We start from the raw sequence: 22566 nt of genomic DNA on the forward strand, positions 1-22566 counted from the left end.
TAAAAAAATGTCAGAACACTGGGGAGAACACCAGAACACCAAGTTTAGTCAGAAGTATGTTTCATACAAACCAATTTACTGAATACAAAAATCTAGAAATGAGGAAAGTGTAGTAGAAAAATATTAAAAAATAGAATTCTTACACCCAAAAGTAATTTTTAAAATGAACAAACTATTTTTAGAACAGTTTTAAGTTCACAGCAAAATGGAATAGGAAGTATGGAGAGAGATCCTACATGCCCCCTGTCTCCTCACACACACACACACACAAGCTCCCCACAGCCACCTCCTCCCCCACCCCCAGCATGGAGCATTTGTTACAATCAATGAACCAACATATCATTATCACCCCAAGTCTGTGGTTTCCATTGGGTTCTCTCTTGGTGGTATACATCCTATGGGCCTGAACAGGGTATGATGACATGTGTGCCCACTGCAGTATTGGACAGAGGCGTTTCATTGACCTGAACATCTTCCTTGCTCCCCCTATTCCTCCCTCCCACCACTGCCTGGCAACCCTAATAGTTTTACTGTTTCCATAGTTGGCAATGGGGCTTTGAGCCACAGAATCGCCTCTGTGTCACGACCTCAGTATCTAGTGCCCAATGTCTTACATTTTTTTAAATTTCTGTCTTAATCAGGAGTCAGGCTGATTTCTTTAAAAAAAACTCTCAATCTTGTTCAAGAAAAGAGGAAGGTGTCCTGGCTCGGTGGCTCAGTTGGCTGGAGCATTGTTATGTACACCAAAAGATTGTGGGTTCAATTCCAGGTCAGGGTACATACCTAGGTTGCAGGTTCGAGCCCCAGTCTGGGTGTGTATGGGAGGCAACCAATCGATGCTTCTCACATATCTCTCTCTTTCTCTTCCTTCCCCTCTCTAAAATAAACAAACAAACAAACAAACAAACAAATAAATATAATTAAAAATAAAAACATATCTTGAGTGAAGATTAAAAATAAGAGGAAGGTAACTTAAGTATACAACCGGCAGTGTATAGTTGTGTTTAAGAGGGACAGCTTTGGAATCAAACAGAACTGAGTTTTAATATTATTGCTACTAGGCACTAATCATGAAACTTGGATGGGTAAATTACTGAATGTCTTAAGCCTCAGTTTTGCTATCTGTCATATGGGAATAATAGTCCTTACTTCAGTATTGTTTGAGGATGAAATGAAACAATGTCTATACAATGGCTTGTGTATGTGCTCAGTACAATAATATTGGCCATTACTTATTTGTCACAGACTTGGATAGTGAGTCTGCATGAGACAGGAAGTGGAAAGTTAACAAGAATGGTAGATACTTCTATCTCCCTGGGGCCACACATTCAGTCTTTTTGTCAACTTCATGATCTGTTCCTCTTGTGTCTTTTGATCTTTTCTCTCTCTTGGCTGAATTCCTCAATTTTTTTTTTTTTTTTTGCTCTCTTTTTGTTTTGTTTTTTTAATCCTCATCTGAAGAAATTTTTCCTTTTTTTTTTAAGAGAGAGAGTGGAAGGGCAGGAGAGACACACACAGAAAGAAACAGTGATGTGAGAGAGACACATTGGTTGGTTGTCTCCCATACCTGCCCCCACCTGGGCCAGAGATCAAGCCTGCAACTGGGGTATGTGCCCTTGACCAGCATTGAACCTGGGATCCTTCTGTCCAAGGGCTGACATTCTATCCATTGAGTCATAATGGCTAGGGCCTCACTTTTCTCTTTCTGTCTCTTGACTAACCTGACCACTAGTTCTGAATGTACTTGATTTTTTATTTTAGTGTCAATCAACAATTGACTATAGATTCTGAATATCTTAGGTAAAACTCAGTAATCACAGTCTGATTGGTTACTTGGTCAGCCAATAGGTTGACATGTTGGGTCAATTTTCACTCATAGTATAATTTAGCTAATGGGCAGGTTGTTGAATTCCAATATCAAATAAGTTCCTGGATTCATTTTACTTTGAATCTCTAAGTGCTTTGTTCCATCATCCCTGATCCTCTGGCTTTCAGGTTCAAGGCTTTTAGATTTAAGAACCCAGTGAGATGCTTTCCTTGTCTAAAATCCCAAAGATATGTCACTTAATATGTTCAGGCTTCTTGTAAGATTTGCAAAACTTTCAAAGGGACATTTCGAAAGCTTCTAGACGACAAAGATACTCGTGTCAAAAGGGAAACAGCTGTCTTTGTATTTGCAGATGGGATAAAATTAAACAAATAGCAGAGATGAGAATTGAAATTGGATTATTGCAGCTTTTGCCTCACCAGCCAGGACTTTGAATCCTCTGCTGCTGTATCTAGTCTCTGACCATTCCCTGATGCCTCCACTGTGTTTCGTTCAGCATTTCTTTCCATTTTACTGGAATGCTTCCCTTCCTACTTCATAGCACGTTTCTCCATTCTTACTTCTTCACCACCCTGCTCCTTCCAGATTCTTTTGTTCTTTTGCTTTCTGTGTGTTTAGTCTGGTTTAGGTTTTTGTTGTTGTTTTGCTTTGTTTGCTGAGAGGAGGCTAACTTTACATTACTTTCATTTTATTTATTTCTGAGAACAGTCATTTTAACTTTTTGTGTGGTGAAATCTCACAGAACTCATTAAAGTCAGTTTGAAAAGCACAGTATTAATCTCTTGCTGTTTACATGTAAGCGATTTTAGCCAGTTTTCCAAATGTTTAAATCCCTGGTCAGAAGCTGTGGTTTACCTCCCAACTTTGTTTGGGAGAATGAAACGAAAGCAGCGGGGCTGTTTCTCTTTAGCCTGGGTTCATGACCAGGCACTCCTTCCTTCAGTCGAGTTGACCTTGTTCTGTGTGTCTTGAATGTTAAAAGTCACAAAGTAACTCTCTTTGAAGATCTCTAAATTCATATTGATTAGAAAAAGTCATATATTGCTATAAAGGTACCAGCACTTTCACTTTTATCCAAATATTGGCAACAGGCGATCAGCAGTATTTTGATTGGTCACTCCACAAATATTACTTGAGTGTCTACTAAGGACTAAAAGCAAAGAGGTAAGAAGGTATAAGACGAGTACACACAGGGTGAGGCAAAAATAGGTCTACAGTTATTCATATGGAAAATAAGACAATAATTAATAAATAATAATGCAAAAATTTAAACTGTTTCATGGACTCAAAACTGTCAACCTACTTTTGCCCCACCCTGTACTGGCAGCTGTTTTGTGAAAAAGTCAAACAATAAAGAGACAAATTGCACAATTGTTTGGGTTTCCCATGTTATTGTGGAGAGACTATGAGAAGGGTTATTTGAAAGCTCTTATACATTGGTTTTGTCCTTAAAAGGGGGAAAATACTGCATGAATGAGTTTTGAGTGTTTTTATTCATTTTAAAAAAAAACAACTAAGTGAATTTCAATCTTAACCTGAAATCTCAATCGCTGTCCACTTTGTATTTATTCACATACTCAACAGATATCTTCTGAGTTTTTGTCACAAATTAGGTCTGTGCTCTGGCTGCAAACACAGTGATGCCGGAAGACAAGAAGACATGCTGTTCACTACTGAGTCCGGTGTTAGGCAAGTAGTCTCATATTTATAGTATATTTATTTACAAAGTAAGTTCAACGCTGTGAAGAAAATGTACAGGGAGCTATGAGGGTACCATGGGGGACCTCCTTTAGTTGGTGGTGTTATGGTGGAGAGCGGGGTATTGAAGTGTGCAGGAGCTGAAACCAGACAGACCCAGGGGCCAGTTCTGCCTGCACTACTTACTGGTTTTATGACCACAGATAAGTGGTCACACAGATAAGTGACTTAACCTTTAAACCCCTATCTGTGTAATGGGCACATGAATAAGCACTTCCTATTTAAATGTCTTGTTGAAAGAACCCAATAAGCACTTAGACATAGAATAAGTGCTTTTAAAAACTAGCTTTCAGTCTTAACTAATCAAGCAACTAAATATAGAGGACAAGCAGCAGGAAAATAGGCATCATTTGGGAGCATTTCTGCCCACACAGTCCCAGTGCAGCACAATGCCAGGACATTACCACTACTTCCAGGGACCCTGAGTTCCGGGCGACTATGCCTTCCTTCCTTTGGGAACTCTGTGTCCCCGTGTTTGCGCGCTGTGGCTCCCTTTCCTCTGGATTCTGAAGTGGGAGAGCCCGGCATGGGCCTGGCTGGGGTTCTGCCTCAGCTAATGTTCCGGATTCATTTCCAGGGTTATCTGCAGCATCCATCTCGGTTCCTGACATGCCTTGAAATATGAGCTTTGCTCTGGTAGGCCTCTCTCCATGTCCTCCTTCCCAAAGCTAGAAGCAAAAGAATTGCTTTTAAGGTGTACTTCAGACTTCAGAAAGTAAATGGACAGTCTGAGTAGCAAACGCCCTGCTGACTCACAAAGCACACAACTTTGAGGCAGCAGGAAGCCCTCCCTTCCCCCAGCTCCCAAGACAGGAGTTCGTAGCACACGGGCAAGTGCAAGGCAGCTTCTTTACCCATCAGTTCCTCCCAAGCCTATGCCAGAGCTCTTAGAAAAGATGGAGAAAAATAAGTAGGTGTGGAATTCTGTACATTCACTGAATGATTGTTCTGCATTAGTTTATAGTTTAGGAATTTGAAAAACAGCAGTAATAACAGTCAATAATTTTGGAACACCTACAGTGTGCCAAAGACCACGCCAAAGGGTGTCCAGGCATGAACCTTTCTGTCATTACAACAACCTTACGGGGAAGGAACCAGCATTGTCTGCCCTCCAGGGATGAAGATGCTGAGACTCACAGAGATTGTCCTTTGTCTGAGGCTACTTCACTTATAAACGGCACAGCTGGGCTCTAGCCCATGTCCTCCTGACGCAGAATCCTTCGGAACACAAAATAATGAGGTTATATCCATAAGGATTTATATTCACTTATTCATTCACTTATTCAACGCTGATTTCTTAGGTGTCTACTACCTGCCAGACAGTTCTAGGCACCAGATATAGACCAGGAGAAACAGGCAAAATGAGTACCCTCATGAAGCCTGAATTCTAGTGGAAGAAGACAGAAAATAAATAAAATGTGTAAATTTTATAGTGCAAAGTGGTAAATACTAACTAAGGAGAGAAATTAAGGAGGAGGGGGTGTGTTCTTAAATAGGGTGGTCAGCTAAGGCCCACGAAGAAGTGACATTGTACATATTATAACCATAGTGCTGATAATTCCAGGCCCAGTAGTGAGAAGGTACTTGAGGAACATTATTGTCTTTCCTCCTTGGAGGGTCCAACAGTCCACAGGATCTCTGAGCAAGCCACCTGTACACTAAACACACAAAGACATTTGCAAACATCCAGAATTAGTCTTTTCTTTTATAGGCACTGGGTATGAGATTAAACAAGAACTTTGGATTTGGAAATTCTATTAAGACCATTTTTTTTAGGTTTAAGAGCTGATGTTGAAATATGTTTGGACATGTATACAGTTCTCTCCTCCAAAATAGACTTGGGGATGTATATGATGGTCAAACTGAGCTGCCAGATAAATTCTCTGTTAGCTCAAAAGTCACCAGCACATTCATTAGTGAGGAAAGGCCCCGGTCATGATGCCCATAGCTGTCCAATACGCCCAAGGAGAAAACCCACAGAGTTAACAGTTGAAGGCTAGATTTGCTTCCTAGAATTCAGTCTATTCAATGAAAAAGAGTTATAGCAATATAGATGGCAAGATCAGGTTTTATACACTTACATACACACACAAACACACACACACAAACATACATACATACACAGATACCTGTTTCAATTTTCCACCTTTTCCCTATTGTAACAGTAAAAACTTTTAAGACCATTGGGCAGCTTTAGTATACTGGACAGCCAATACTGTGACATTTGTCACTCAGGAAAGAGGCTGGGATAAAATAAGCTTTTCTATCATCTTTGAAGAAAATGGTCACATGAGCAGCATAGATAAGATGGCAGGAGATATGTTTAGCTTTTAACATCAAACCATGGCACAGTGCCTGAGACAGCCTGAGCATAGCCCCTGGTCTATAATGAGAGTGCCAACTACAAATTGTTTCAGCCCTTAGCGGCTCCAGTAGGACCTCGCCATCCTTGGAAAGTCATTTGCTGTTAGTCTTTGCCCTTGAAAGCAATACTGTTACATCTCCTTAAAGTGTCCACGCTTCAGATTTCACAGTGACTGGTCAGAGATTCTTAATGTCACCATTCCATTTCCCTTTAGGTGCTGGCTTTCCTTCCCATCTTGCTTTGTTGCCAATTTTAAGAGTTAGGTAAGTAGGATTAATTACTATGTCAATATCTCTAGCTGCTTTTGAATTAGTAATTCTGCTTTTACTACAGTGTATTTCCTATTCGTTTCAGAATAAAAATGAACATGCCTTGAACATGGCAGTTCACATTCTCTCAGTCCTCTGAATTTTTTTAAAGGCCACTTTGTGAACCTCCTAACACTTAGTGTGTGTTCTCTGGGCTAATTCATGCCTGGTGGTGATATGCCCATTTTGCTGAAATCAAGACACTTCCCAGTCTTGATGTTTTATTATATCAGCTCAAAACTTCCAAGCCTATTGAAAACAGATCCACAATCTGGACTGTACTTTGAATCAGACAACAAGGTAATTCTGCACTTTTTCTAAGAAACATTTCCTCCCAAAGTTTCATATAGTATTGTATCACTCATCCAGAAATAATGAAAAATTTCATGGAAAAACCTGTCCTTTCACTAGTGAAATGAAGAAAAAACATGAAGTAGTTAGAAAGTAATGCTGGAGTCCTAACTGGTTTGGCTCAGTGGATAGAGCGTTGGCCTGCAGATTCAAGGGTCCCAGGTTTGATTCCGGTCAAGGACATGTACCTTGGTTGTGGGCACATACCCAGTAGGGAGTGTGCAGGAGGCAGCTGATTGATGTTTTTCTCTCATCGATGTTTCTAACTCTCTATCCCTCTCCCTTCCTCTCTGTAAAAAATCAATAAAATATATTTTTTTAAAAAGAGAAAGTAATGCTGGAGTTGAAGGGAGATTTTGTACATTATATAACAGAGCTCAAAACCTCAAGTCTCTCCAGGGAATTGGCCGGTAACTTAAAGGTGTCGCCCATCCAGGCTAAAGATATTGCAGAGCTTCAGGCAAGTTTGCAAAGGAGAGCAAGTGCTCCATGTAAGGCATCCAAGTTCACCACTCAAAGGCACAGCAACAAGGAGCAAGATATTCAAGTTAAACGATCACATCTATTGGTCAGAATTTGCCTGTGGGGTATAAGCTTAAGATTTTGGTTACTAACAAAACTAGCTAGCTTTTAATTACCTGGGCAAAGACAAAGAATGGGTAACCAGATAGCTCATAGGAGAGACGACAAACTCCTAAATGAGTTTCCAAATCATTTGCATTTGTCATTAATGTTGGATATTTATTTACCCAACTGGATATGCTCTTTCCTGGCTTTAGCACAGGCTTGTGCAGAGCACAACAAAATGACTTCCCCGGTGTTAGAAATGCATCTGCTTGATCTGAAGGAAGGTCAGCCAAATGCCAGCACGTGTTGCTCCTTCCTGCTTTGGAAGCCCTCCTGTTCTGTCCTATCAACTCTCTTTTGAAAGAAATTTATATATGTGTGTACATATATAATTGTGCTGCTCACATATAATGCTGCTTTTTCTATCCACATATGGTTTTCAAAGAAATTGATCCATTCCCCAATACTTCCTTTCACTCTTGCCATGAATCTTTTCAAGAAGGCCATGAATTTGGAATATCTATGTTTATAGATGAGAATAACTTAGGCCTTTTTTTCAACTATGTTGAAATCAGACCCAAGAAATTGGAGGCAATTTTCGTCATCATGTCAATTAGAGGTAGTATATCATTATCTGTAAAAATGAAATTGATTTTTGGATTGATGGGTAGAGAATTCCCCTGTAATGATTTTCTTCATTTTGTTAGCACCCCAGGCTTTTAGAGTGTCAATATCTTACCTTCCCATTCCTCAAAAATGTACTCCAGACATCACACTCTGCCTCATATATTACTTTCCTTTCAACTCTATGATATCAAAACTTATCTCCCTTTCTGTTGGATCCCATGTGTGAATGGCTGTTGGTGGCTGGATGTCTTACCCATGCTAGGGAACATATTGATTTTTTAAGTCAGTATGAAAGACACTGGCAGGCCTCAAATTACATCTGTGTAGGTCAGTGACCATTTTTCCTAAGCACAGGCTTACCCCCCAACAAACATACAACAAACTTTTCTCCCAACCAAATAACTCTTTACAGTAGTGGTCTCAAAACATAGCTTCTACCCCAGCTGTTATGAGACTTATCTGGGAACTTGTCAGAAATGCAGATTTGGGGGCTTACATACATCCCCACAAACTGTGAAGAAGAAGCCCAGCAATCTGTATCTTAATAAGCCCTCTAGTCAATTCTAAGGCATGTTAAACTTCCAGACCCATTCTAGTGTACTTCCCTCCAAAGCTTTGTAGGCAGCCTGAATTTTCCACCAATCTTCCCAACCAGATTGTAAATTCCAAAAGAGCAGGGAGTTCATCTGCTTGTGAATCAAGAAACCGCCAGTCTCCAGCATTAACACCTGGCATTAACAACATGGTGCTCAATATGTATTTGTTGAACACATGGGTGGCTGGCCAAATGCCTCTTCCTTTAGTGGTACACATATAAAGGCTATACCTTTCCCAGCTCATTCATACAGGCTAGAGAATGTGAGGTTGAGGAGGGATTCTATGAGCTACACTGCTTGAGTTTAAATCTTTGCTCTACCATCTAACAGTGTCACCTTTGGGAAGTTGCTTCATCTCTCTCTTTGTGCCTTGATTTTCTCATCTGTAACATGAGGATGAAATTTGTACATCAGCTTCATAGGTTTTTTGTTTTTTTTAATTGAAATGGGCTGAGGTGGTGGTGCTTGTTATTATTTTATGACTCCCTTCCCAAGCAGCAGCCTATAGCCACTCTGCACCCAACCTGCAGAGACTAGGATGAAGGTCTGGGTAGATCCGCCCCACCCCCTCATTAGTATTATATTAAGAGAACTGGATCCTGCAGACCTCAGTCCTCCTGGCTTTGTTATCATCCTCATCATGATTTATTACATCATTTCTTACTTTCATTAATATTTGATTGCAAATAATGCATGTGGGAGTACTTAAATTGACTCTCAATCTGGTTACATAAATAGCAGTAATGATCTGATGGGATTTCCATGGTAAAGCTTTTCTCCAATCTTTTCTTACTTTGACACAAACCTATGTTTCTCTTACCTTTACTAAGATCTCAAATGGTCATCATGGTTAAATCACTAAAATATAAACAAATTGTTGGTTCCCCCCCCCCTTTTCTTTTTGCTTCTTTGCTTCTGCCACATGCAGTAATGTGCTATTTATTATCTCCCTCTGACTAATCCTCCTTTTGTTTTTAATGCTCAGCATTTTCCTTTCTGTGCAGAGCCATAGATTGGCAGGAGTTCAAGGAAAGGCTGAAAATGCTTCTTAGAAACTATTTTAATCCCAAACAGTTAACGTTTGGAAAACAGGTTGAAACATATATAATATAGGCACCCAAATGTAGGCAATTATCTCCAAAGGGCAAGAGGGGACAGAGAATAAAGGCCCTGCTGCCCTGAGGTCAAGGGTGAAAAACCAGAGAAAACACCCTCGTTGGATTTCCAGGGGTCACAATGTTAACTGAAGAATGAGGAGCGATAAGGCCAGTGGAGCAGCTCATGAGTGAGTGGACTCATTCTGCAGCTCAAGCCTGGCTATTGGAGCTCCTTTCCTGCCCCTTACAGCCATCCTGAGCCTGATAACAGGGTGCAGAACTTGATGTCTAGAAACCCTTAATGACACTCTGTGCAAGGTGGATGAAAGGTGACAAGGCGGAGGGGAACGTGTGCAGAAGTTTTAGTGCAAAATCCGTGTGACTTTCTTTTGTTGGCTTCCACGTTTGGACAACACAAAGGCAAGGCTCCTGCTTAATGTTTCTGAAGAAAAAAAAAGGGTAACCCAGAATCAGTATTGCCTTCTCTTTAAACAGTGCCATTTGTACTGTCCCTGCACATGTCATGGACATGGCATGTGCCGAGGCGCCTCAGGTCTTCCTTTCCATAGTTTCAAGGAAAGGAAGATTGCTCTCCCTCTTCCTCCCTCTCTCTCTCTCTCTCTGTCCTTGGTAAAGCCCTGTACATCACAATACTGCTGTTAGACACTATTAATTATTATTCAGTATCTACCGTGCAGCTATTATACAATGTGATTTTCTGAAAGGAAATACACTGCTAAAAGCATAACAACACCTTGCAGGACCAGTTATGAGAAATATATGCGCTAGGGAGGCGGAAATCCGTGTTTAGTATTACAGAGAAAATATGACAGGCGTGAGAAGTTCCGCAGGCTTTTGCAGCACTCAAATCTTTCCTTCAGGACCAACTTCTATGAAAACACTCTACGCCTGGAATTTGCCCTGTCAAAGCCAGCCATATTTTTTTAATTGAATCTTGCTCTGAGAGTAGTGAATTTTTTTCCATCTGTAATTTGCTTTTTATGTGAAGTGTGAGACGTTCTGGTTCTCTTCTTTGGGAACTTGTCATATTCCTGTAAAAACAATAAATGTTGGGCCATGTATCTCTTGCCTCATCAAATTGTGATGTGGGGTATAGGTATGTGTATGTTCACAATATAGGTTTTTCATTTCTGTATTTTATAGTCAGATTATTGGCGAGTGGCCCTCATTTATTTTCCAGAACATTTCTAAGCTGATGACAACTCTTTAGTCTTTGTTTGTTAACTGTGTCCTGCCTGTCTACCTTTTCATGTAATAATTGCTTTCAGGGAATAAAACAGAAATGGGGTATTGCTTTGTTTAATATTTTTCAAATCAAATATACCATAGCACAACCATCTGTGAAAATACATTTCAGCTTTCATCAAATTCTGCGAGAGCTTCTTGGAGGATTAATAACGCTTTTGCGTAGGTGTGCTTCCATGGCTAATGTAATATTGTTGGGCAAGGACTGGGTTATATTTATGTTCTGACTCAGGAAAAAAATAAAAAGGCCTGTTGAGGAGAAAAAAATATATTTTTACTCCTAGATTTTTGTTGCTTGCAGAACAATTGCCTTTGAAATGGAAAATGTTGGTGAGAAGCTTTTCTTGGTGGAAAATATGAGAGTAAAAGACATACTCCCTCTTCCTGTGCATGGAGTCCAGGTCCCCATCAAGGGAATAGAGCTGCAGAACCACAGGCCCACAGTACGGGCCCCCTGGTGCCTTTCAGAGTTTTCCTTTCTTTTTATTTTGATTTTTTTTTTAATCCTCACCCAAGGATATTTGCTCATTGATGTTTAGGGAGAGTGGAAGAGAGAGGAAAGACAGAAATATCTATGTGAGAGGAACACATGATTGGTTGCCTCCTACACAAGCCCCAAACGGGGGCCCAGCCAGGAGGAACCAAGGTCCTTGCCCTTGATGGGAATCCTACGGGGACCCTTTGATCCGCAGGCCCACACTCTATCCACTGAGCCAAACTCGCTAGGGCCAGAGGTTACCTTTCTTTTTTTCTTTTTCTTCTTTTTTTTTTTTTATTGGTTTCAGAGAGAGGATGGGAGAAGGAGAGAGATTGAAACGTCAATCATGAGAAAGAATCGTTGATTGGCTGCCTCCTGCACACCCCTTACTGGGGATGGAGGCTGCAACCCAGGGGTTACCTTTCTTATGTTGATTCTGGGCAAGCAGGTTTGTGTCTCATTTAGCTCAGCAATTGTGACCCCTGTTCATGTTCCACACCCCTCTCTCCTCCCCATTCATCCCAAAGCCCCTCTAACACGGAGGTGCTGCAGGTAGCGGGCTGGGGGTGGGGTGGCCACTGCGGGGCTGCCAGGTAGTAGAGCACACACAGCAATTAGTTTTAAGACACATCACTGTCCTTCAAAGTTCCTTAGCACCTGCTTCCAGTAGAAATTTCTTACAGGCTGTTGGGAGTCCTTACCCCTCGCCATAGTGCGGGAGCTCCCATCTCTCTGCAGGTGTGTTCGCAGCAAAAGACATCCCCAACTGTGGTCATAGAGAGGCATGCAGGCAGGGCCTAGGCCAGGTGTGGGGAATGAACTGTGCAAGTCAGTTGTGTTGTAACACTTGTTCCAATGCCATTGATACATTCAGGATCAATGTGAGCGTAGTTTTGCATTTGCTTATGTGTGCTTTCACCCATGGGAAACCTTAGGTGAACACAGAAATCTGCGCCCAGTTGAATGAGGCCACATAGGAACACACAAAACGCACACCCCTCCGCCAGACACCCACCGCGCACCTCGGTTCAGCATGTTGTCATGGCCACCGCCACACCATCCAGCTGCTGCGACCACTCTGTCCCACACAGATAAGCTTACACCACAGTAGCCCCCAATGCCACCCTCCTGCCTCACTTGCACGAGCCAATTCCAAGGCCTCTCTCAAGGTAAAGGCAGTGTTTATGGTATGCATGTATTTCTCATTCGTGAACAAGTGGAACACAGGTTTTATTAGGTTCCTATCTTTTTGAAATGTCACAGACGCAGTGTGTGTGGGCCTCTCGCCCCATTTTCCAAATGCCCCCGTGCTTTTCCTTCACAATGTTGCACAGCATGATGATTTTGAGGAGCACACGTGTTACTTATCACAGAACTGACTGTCTGGAAGCTCTGCACTGGGAATAGGAGGGAGCTGTTACCCTGGCCTAAGAACAAGGGCAGAGAAGCAGTCTTGAAACTGGAGGGAGTCGCCCAACTCCCATAGCCAGGGGCCCAGCGTAAAGACAGCCTGTGGAGTAGATGCCTTGGCCTGGCCCTCCTCCCACTTTCCAATCTTTGGCAATTACCTCCTACTGGCAGAACCCAGTTGGAAGCCAGTGGGTTAGGGAGTCTGTGTAGTATGCATAGAGGGTGGGCTACACATAGCAGAGTGGAGCAGGGGGAGGCATAGAGCTGAAGGCATCCTCATGCCCAAGCCCATTGAAAATCACTTTTTAAAAGGATTGCTTTATTTTATTATGCAAATCAACTTTATTCTCATTCTGGAGTGCATTTATCTAGCCAGGGGGGCTAGGGGTGGTAGACACATCAAGGTGTTGCTCTAAACAAAGGGAAATTCTCTGCCACAGAAGAGGAACTGTACCCCTACTCCAGTTCAAACAGTAGCCAACTCAGAAATAACATTTTCCCCACTTCTCATTATATATGCTCACATACTTGCATTCATAGTCACTTCCATATGAACCCCTTTTTAAAGGGCAAACAATTTTTCACCTTTAATGCTTGAATTTTGGGCAAATTGGTTGGATAATCTATATATACAAAAGGCTAAGTGATGGTCCAACCGGCCGACCGGCCGACCGGCCGGTAGGTACGATACACACTGACCATCAGGAGGCAGACGCTCAACGCAGGAGCTGCCGAGCTGCAGTGGCTTGGCAGCAGCGGTTCTCTGGTGATGCACCCCAGAACCAGAGAAGAGGGAGCCCAATTCTGGGGTGCATCACCTGAGAACTGCCCTCTCGCAATCTGGGACCCCTCGGGGGATGTCAGAGAGCTGGTTTCGGCCTGATCACTGCAGGCCAGGCCAAGGGACCCCACCTGCTAGAGGAACCCCACTCACTCTGCAGATGCCCTTTGAGCCATGTCACTGCCCCAGGTGCAGCCAGTCAGGGAGGGACCGTGGGAGGCTGGTTCCAGGGCTTGTCCCATCCATCTTGCCCAGTCCCACCCTGCTGGCCACCTTCTAATTAATTTCCTTTCAATGTGCACAAATCCTTGCACTGGGGCACTAGTGTTAAATAATTTACTACCTTTTTTGCTCGGTCAACAAAGGGAGAAAATACTTTTGGGACTCCAACTATGATAAAGCTGAGAAAATATGGGGCTATTTTGGGGATGCAGGTCTCCAGTTATGCCAAGGTCTGAGAGAGCAATCGGAGGAGATGGTATAATTCACTTGCTTACACACCATGCCTTCAATTAGTAGATTCATTCTTCATAATCATTGTACAAGACAATTGGCTATTTTTCTCCAGTGTTTAAGTACTGTAGTGTGGAGGGAGGGGGTTTGAAGTGGGCCTCTGAAGGTGCTGTGGACTTTCCAGTTGCCCCAGCTTGAGGTGAAGTTCATAGTCTTAAGGGCAATTATAGAAAAGGATGTTAAAAGTTAAATAAATCAATGTAGCAGCGATGAGGATGCAAACAAGAAGATATTTTATGTGGTCCTATTGAGTTAAGATGTTCATTTGAGAAAATGAAATACAAAAAATTTTCACCTTCAAAAGAGGAATAAATGAATAACTGTAAAAAATTTTCCACAAAGTTTCTTTTTTTGAAAGAGGAGGCTCAAGTCTTATTTTTTCATAAGTAAAATTTATTCCAACATTAGCCATAATTTACTGTGTTTTACACTAAAGTGAAGTTAATAGCTCATATTGGTTAAATTATGACTGTGGAAAGTAATTTGACGATATCAATAATGTTAACAGGGATAATGGAGATGAAGATTTAGAGTCTTACAGGAGTTTCATGTACTTTTTAAATTGAAATATAATTCATACACTTTTAAAGAGCATAATTCCATTTTTTTAGCATATTCACAAATTTGAAGTCTTTCTTCTAATAGTTTTAGTTTCAGCTCTTATATTTTGAGTTAATTTTGAATTAATCCATTTTGAATTAATTTTGTGTACAGTGTGAGGAAGGGGTCCAACCTTATTCTGTTGCATAGGGCTACCAAGATGTCCAGAACCATTTCTTGAAAAAAAAAAAAAAGTTTATTTTCCCGTTGAATTGTCTTGACACACTTACTGAAAATTCAACTGACTATAGTAATATGGGCTTGTTTCTGGATTCTCAGGTAACTCCAGGCTCATGGACTTGTGGAACTAGATGGGCCCCTTTGGTCATGGAGAGTAAGAGTTGTACCCCTCACTCAAGTGGCTATCTCATGTGGTCAGGCATAAATGAGCTCAGTGGGCCAGGTATACTGGGGGAATACTGGCTTTATCCATGGTTGTCATATGGAAAAGCAAGATGAGGTTGGCCATATCTTCTGGTTTTTCAAAAGAAGTCATAAGTTGTATTTTTTTTCTGGCAAAATGTCTTCATTTATATTTAGGCAACTAATTTAGTTAAAAAATGCTGATTAGACAAAGAAAGCACATCTTTATATTGTACTTGGTACATAAAACATCAGTTTTTAAAAATTTATCTTTATTGTTTAAAGTATTACAGATATCCCATTTTTTCTCCATTGGCCCCCTCCCCCCACCTCTATTTCCTTCCCAGGCCTTCACCACATTATTGTCTGTGTCCATGAGTTGTGCACATCTATATATATAAAACTCTAATATGCAAATAGACCGGACAGCAGAACAACTGAACAACTGGTCGCTATGACGTGAGCTGACCACCAGGGGGGCGCGCAGAACATGGCAGGTGTGGGCAGCAGCGGGATGGTGGAGCAGGTGAGTGGGGGCTCCAGACCAAGGCGGGTCACCAGTCGCTGTCATGGGGTGAGCCTCTGGTGGTTACTGAAAATTTTTTTTATTTTTTTTTTAAATTTCTTTATTGATTAAGGTATCACATATTTGTCCTCATCCCCCATTCCCATCCCAAACCTCTCCCCACGCATGCCCCCACCCCCCTGTTGTCCATGACCACTGGTTAGGTTTATATGCATGCATACAAGTCCTTTGGTTGATCTCTCCCCCTTACCCTCACCCTCCCCTACCTTCCCTCCGAGGCCCGACAGTCTGATCCATGCTTCCCTGTCTCCGGGTCCATTTTTGTTCATTAGTTTATGTTGTTCATTATTTCCCCCAGATGAGTGAGATCATGTGATACTAGAAATACACTTAAAAGAACTGAAAATGAGACAAGCAATAATGGTTATTCTGAGAGCAAATGAATCAGTCTGTAGTGAGTTTCTTTCTGGGCCAACAGTTCTTTTGAGTCCCAATTTCAATGTCAAACAGTTCCTTATGTGTACATATCAGCAATGATATTTCAGTTCTGGATGGTGGACAAATGGTGGTAATGCAGGTCCGACCCTCTCTGGTTTGGTCCTGGGCAACCTGCAGAGATGCACAGCTGCTGACTGCTAGTATGGCAAGGCATTGTCAGCGTCTTCCATCTCTGGACTGTATCTCTCCTGTCTTCATGTCTGGAGCAGTCCTGTCAATTCCTCTCTGTTGCAGGAATCCACATGGTCTTGGAGTTGTTTTCTGAAAATATACAAACATATTCTCAACCAAAAGTTAATAAAGGAATCTTTTCTATAAATTTGACTTGGGATCCTTTTTCATTTTTTGCCCAAATGATTTTCCTTTGGCTTGTTTTGACACCATGTGTGTTTTTCATGGGTGTCTTGCTGTTAGCATTACAAATGAAAGTTAATTTTCTAAAGTAAAAATTTTCTAGATGTAATTTACTTACAGGATATTTTTCCTTACATGATATTCTTCTACTATCCCCCCTTTTTTGATTTAAATATTAGGAGGCTTTTGGAAATTTTATAATGTGGTCTTGATAGCTTTTAAATTTTAATTTTTTGCACTAAAATATGACTGCTTTAGGTTCATTACATGTTACGCAATTTTACCATGAGATGAACTACCAATAAAAATTTTAGTTAACACTTTAGGAACAGCTTTTTGTCCAGTACCATTAATTTTTCTAGAATATTCGCTTATTTCAATTAGTCAATTTAAATTAGTCTGAAAACTAGTTTACTGTTTTGACTACTAGTTTACTGTCAAATTTAATACTCTAACAACAATCTTATTTTACCCTGTAAATATTAGTGGAAAGGATTATTTGCCTTCTTGAGTAGGCCCTGAGCATTCCTGGTGCTAGGCTGGATTTGGATATCAAAAACCCACTTCCCCACACCATGGGTACAAGACAACTCAAACAAGTCTTGTTGCAGTGAGAGGGCAGCTGCTGTCGGCCAAGTCTCTGTCTGTTACCTGGGTCCTGATTTGAGCTGGGCATGGGAAGCAAAGCAGCCATGGGGGCAGGAGACCTCCCACAGAAGGGGTGAGGGTTCAGGCCTCTGCAAAGTTGGGGAGGTGAGGGTCTGTGCCCCACCTCTGTTGACCCCCAAGTTGTCTCCTGATGGCCCCTCTGCGACTATGCCTGTCTTAGGTTGTTCCTTCCCTGAGGAATCTTACCCGTCTCTGGCTAACCAGCCATCCTCTGGGGCCAAGCAGGGTGATGTGAGGTTCAGTTCTGTCTCCTTGGTAGCCTATACCCTCGTGGCCTCCACGCCCAGCACCTGCCTTGGGATCCCCTCGCCTGCTGGCAGGGCCCTGGCACTAATCACATATCTTGGGGAACCCAGGTTTCTTCTCCAGGGAGGGCCTAGCTCACCCCACTGGGTGAGAGACAGATCCATGGTACCAGCCACCAAACTGAAAATTCTTTGCTCCCACACACCATGGTCCCACCTGGCACTTGCACCTGCTGCCAGTGCCAGCCCTGTTCTCACCTGCTGCCTGAGCCAGAGCCACCACTAGCACCCACTGCTGGTGCCTAGCGCTGGCCCCAATTGCTTGGCGCCATTAGCAGGTGTGAGTGGCGGCTGCTAGCCCCAAATGCCCCTGAGGGCTTCTCCACCTCCCCCTGCTCCTGAGGGGCGATTAGGGCAGCAGCCGCTACTCACACCAACTGATGGCACCATCCCTGCTTGCACCTGCTGCTGGTGCTGGCCCCAATCACTCCATGCCCTCAGTGGGTGTGAGTGGGACCAGTGCCATCAGTGCGTGGGAGTGGTGGCAGCAGGAGTGGGCCTGCCAGAAGACAGGGGAATGGGGACCACAATGGGTGGGGCCAGGTGGGGGTGAGGAAGATGGGCCAAGACCCACCCCTGTGCCCACTGCAGCCTCGCAGCCCACAGTTTCTTTCAAGGTGCACAAATTTGTGCACTGGGCCCCTAGTATGCATATGAGTTCTTTGCTTAATCTCTTCCTGCCCCACCCCCCTTCCCTCTGAGATTCATCAGTCTGCTCCATGCTCCTGTCTCTGGGTCTATTTTGTTTATTAGTTTATTTTGTTCATTAGATTCTACATATGAGTGAGATCATAAGATACTTGTCTTTCTCTGACTGGCTTATTTTGCTTAGCATAATACTCTCTAGGTCCCTCCATGCTGTCTCAAAGGGTAAGAGATCATTTTTTACAGCTGCATAGTATTCCATTGTATAGATGTACCACAGATGTTTTATCCACTCATCTACTAATGGGCACTTGGGCTGTTTCCAGATCTTAGCTATTGTAAATAATGCTGCTATGAACATAGGGGTGCATATATTCTTTCTGATTGGTGTTTCAGCATTTTTAGGTTATATTTCTAGAAGTGGGATCACTGGATTAAATGGAAGTTCTGTTTTTAATTTTTTAAGAACGCTCCATACTGTCTTCTATAGTGGCTGGACCCATCTACATTCCCACCAGCAGTGCATGAGGGTTCTCTTTTCTCCACATCCTTGACGATACTTGGTGTTTGTTGATTTGTCGATGGTAGCCATTCTGGCAGGTGTGGAGGTGATACCCCACTGTCATTTTCATTTTTACTCTTGGATGATTAGTGACTGAGCATTTTTTGTTGGTCTCTTGGCCATCTGTGTGTCAGAAACCATAGGCAGCAAAATCTCAGACATCTCTCGTAGCAATACGTTTGCCGATACATTTCCTAGGGCAAGAGAAACGAAGGCGAAAATAAGCAAATGGGACCACATCAAAATAAAAAGCTTCTGCACAGCAAAAGAAACCATCAATGAAGTGAAAAGGGAGTCCACTGTATGGGAGAACATGCTTGCTAATGATATATCTGATAAGGGGTTCATTTCCAAAACATACAAAGAACTCAGACAACTTAACAAAAGGAAGACAAGTAATCCAAGTAAAAAAATGGGCAAAGGACCTAAATAGACAGTTCTCCAAAGAGGACATACAGACAAGCATCAATTTTTAACCTCTGAAACACTCAGCTCTTTCATTTGTATAGATAAGGTTGATAGGAAAAGCTCATTGTTAGTTTGTGGCAGACTCAAAACTAGAAATCTGCTTTCCATTTCCCAGTTTAATGTGACTAATATACCAAAATTCTAAGAATTTACTATTTTTCTAGTAATATTTTCTCATTACCATGAACAGGTATTGTGTTTCCTTTTAAAATAAAATTTAAAAAAAATACCTTAGGGACCTAAACAAATGTTTAGTTGGGAGTTATGTCAGTATTAGTTATCCATTGTAATCTTTTAAAAGAAAATATCTAACCTGTTTTCAGAAGTGCAGTAGAAAAGCTTTGGTGTTTTTTTGTTTTGTTTGTTTGTTTTTTGTGACAGTAGACAAAAGAGCAGTTCATACTTCTCCTCCCCACCCCACCCCCAACACACACACACACACACACACACACACACACACACACACACACCCTCTGAGAGGCTTCCCTCAGTCCACATGGTTATAAATATACCACATGGGGAAGGATTAGAACTCGTGGTTCTCAATTTTCTCTGCTCTGCTTTGTGTTCAGAGCCTTTGCCAAGAGCAGACATTTCCTTCCCTGAGATCCTCTCAATGGCATATTTTCTCATCCAACAACCACTCCTGGAAAGACATTCCCAACTCATGTGCCAGAATCCGTTGAAGAAATCTTAGTCTCCAGTAATATTAATGCACCCTATTTCCCAACTCTTTCACATTTGATTTAATTCAGTAAATGTGAGATGAAGACAGATGTGCAAGGAATATTTATGGGACTACTAAAGTGTATAAAAAGCATGATGATCCAAGAGGCAAACATAAGAAGCAGAAAGAAATGTTATAACTAAAGGTGCAAATGACAGACTGAAGTGAAATAGAAGAGTGACTTCTAATTGGGAAGTTAAAGCAAGACTTCACATTGTGTGGACAGTTGCTCATCCACGCTAAGCAATTAGCACCCATCAAGACAAAACATGTGAACATTCGGAAATTCAGAGATAATAGACTGCAGTCAACTCCAGGTTAAATCAGGCCAACAGTTAATAAAGAGTTCAGTCATCCAGAATCCTTCCCTGCTTCCCATCAACCACCCATATGCTTGATATTTAGACAGAGCAACTGTATAATTGATAGAATTTTACTTTTCATTCAGTTATTTGAAAATGTCAGTAATGCCATTTGACAAATATTGAGAGGATATTCTATTGCCCTCCTAATTCATTTTCAAATGACAGGAGAGAATTTGGAAGTAATCAAGAAGTTGTTTGGGGAAAGTAAAATATAAGATGGCCTTGTCATCTTTGTTTCACAGAGAGTTACCTTGGGTAAATATGTTTATGACAAGTTACTTTTACTACTTGATAAGATTCTTGTTATTATTATTTACTTTACCAGAGGACCTCATTGTTCTTGAATGTTTGAAAAAAAAAGATGTTGTGTTAGTCTGAGAAGCAAATGCCAAGATGGGATTAAATGAAATAGGATTTAATTAGGGGAAACACCTGTGGGAGAAAACAGAAGGAACTAGTAAAGTTGGGAGTGCCATCAGATAGTGAAACTGGCTGCCTCAAATGTGGGAAAGAGAAGGAAGGGTGGGTGGAAGCATTTTAGGTTACCATGTTGTCTAAGGAAGGTTTGGCAAAGCCACTGAGGAGTCCTTGAGCAAAAGTTGGCTGTTAGAGGAGTCCCGTGTCTCCCAGGAATGGGATTGCTTTAGTATCCCCAACACACCCAGACTGTGGGAGAAACTTGTGGGAAGTGATGGCTGGGTGCAAAAGTGGTGGTGGATTTCAGATTGCAGGTTTTGGGTTTTGGTTACTTACACTCTATAGTTGGAAGTCTTTGAAGCAGTCCCATGTTAGACAAAAATGGTAATTTTGTTAGGATGTAGATTAGCTATAATAAGAGAGTCCAGAATACAATGGCTTAAACCACAGAGACTTTTATTTTTCTCTCAAATTGGGTTTTCAAGCTAGATACTCAGGACCCAGGTTCCTTCCATCTTGTTGCTCTACCGTCCTAGCATGTTATCATTATGCACCTAATGGGGGATGCACACGATGGCTCACCAGCATGTCAGCATTCTAGCCAACTGCATAGAGGAGAGAGATGAAGGGAGTGTTGCATCTTTCCCTTGAAGGGCATGAGATGGAAGTTGGACACCTCCCTTTCTGTTCATATTTACCTGCCAGAATTCAGTTATATTAGTTACCGATGGCTGCTATAACATATTACCACAAATTTAGAATTTAATATTCTCACATTTCTCTCTCAGTTTCACTGAACTAAGACTGAGGTATCCACATGGCTGCCTTCCTTCTGGAGACTTTAGGGAAAATGTCCTTGAATATCCCAGCTCCTGGTGACTGGTGGGACTTTTTGGCTGTGACTGCATCCCTCCAATCTCTGCCTGAATGGGCCCTGCCTGCTCCTCCTGCATTAAATCTCTCATTGCCTGTATTCTGTGAGGACATTTGTGGTTGTCTTTAGGAACCACCCGGATAATCCAGGATAATCTCCCACCTCAAGAACCTTAATCCACTCACATCTTCGAAGGGCCTGTTATCACATAAGGCAGTGATTTTCAACCGGTGTGCCACAAGAATTTTTAAAGCATGCAATGCCTGACTGTTTAATCAGGGGCACTGACCTCTTTTCCCTTCCCTTAGATTGTCAAATTTTTAAAAAAATGACAATAGCCAACACAACAATAGTCGTGCAGTGTGAATGAATCAAAATTATACCTATTTCTTGTAAGAATGGCAAATATATATATGTTTGGTGTGCTGCAGAATTTTAGTAATTAGCTTATGTGTGCCATGAGATGAAAAAGGCTGCAAATTGCTGAGGTAAGAGAACATTCACAGGTTCCAGGCAATAGGATCTGGATATTTTTGGAGGCCATAGTATAGACTATCATAACAGTCCTACAGCCACACTAAGCTGCAGGGGAGCGTAGGAGGTGTAGTCTTTTGCTGACTGCTGTGCATCTATCACAAGTTAGGGGTTCTATTAATAAAGGTAGAGGAAGAACATGGATATTGCATTTCATTCAGCCTGGCCACCTCAGAAAATTCTTAGAAATACTGTAGTTTAAATCTTAGAGTAAAAACCTTTACATCATCAACTCTAAATTCCGTAATTTATTGAGTACTATGAACTCCCAAAGAGGTTGCAGTGGGAATGCATTTTTTGTGCCTGCCTTCCATTTGTCATGTACTCCTCACTGTTTCTGTAACAGTGCCCTGATTTTAAAGTTTAGTCCGTGTGGGGTGTGGCACATGTAGCCTAGACCTAGCCAATTTGCATTTTCCGTTGGTTCAAGGTTGGGCCTGACATCCAAAGATCATTCCCTTTTGATGGAACAGTGGGGAAGTGGTGCTCTCAGATTGCAGGCTTTTGGTTTTGGTTACTTACACTCTGTAGTTGGAAGTTTACACTTCCATCGTTCCACAGGATGTGAAAAGCCTGCCCAAGAGTAGAGCCAACCTAACAGGAGAACAAGCTGAGGGATGAGGAGAAACATGGTTTTGATCACATCATTTAAGCACCTGGATCCAGCCACACCTGAACCAAATATAGCCCTGGACTTTTTATGTGACCCCATAG

The sequence above is a fragment of the Plecotus auritus genome (assembly GCF_963455305.1).
Source record: "Plecotus auritus genome assembly, chromosome: 6".
In the NCBI taxonomy this organism is placed as follows: Eukaryota; Metazoa; Chordata; class Mammalia; order Chiroptera; family Vespertilionidae; genus Plecotus; species Plecotus auritus.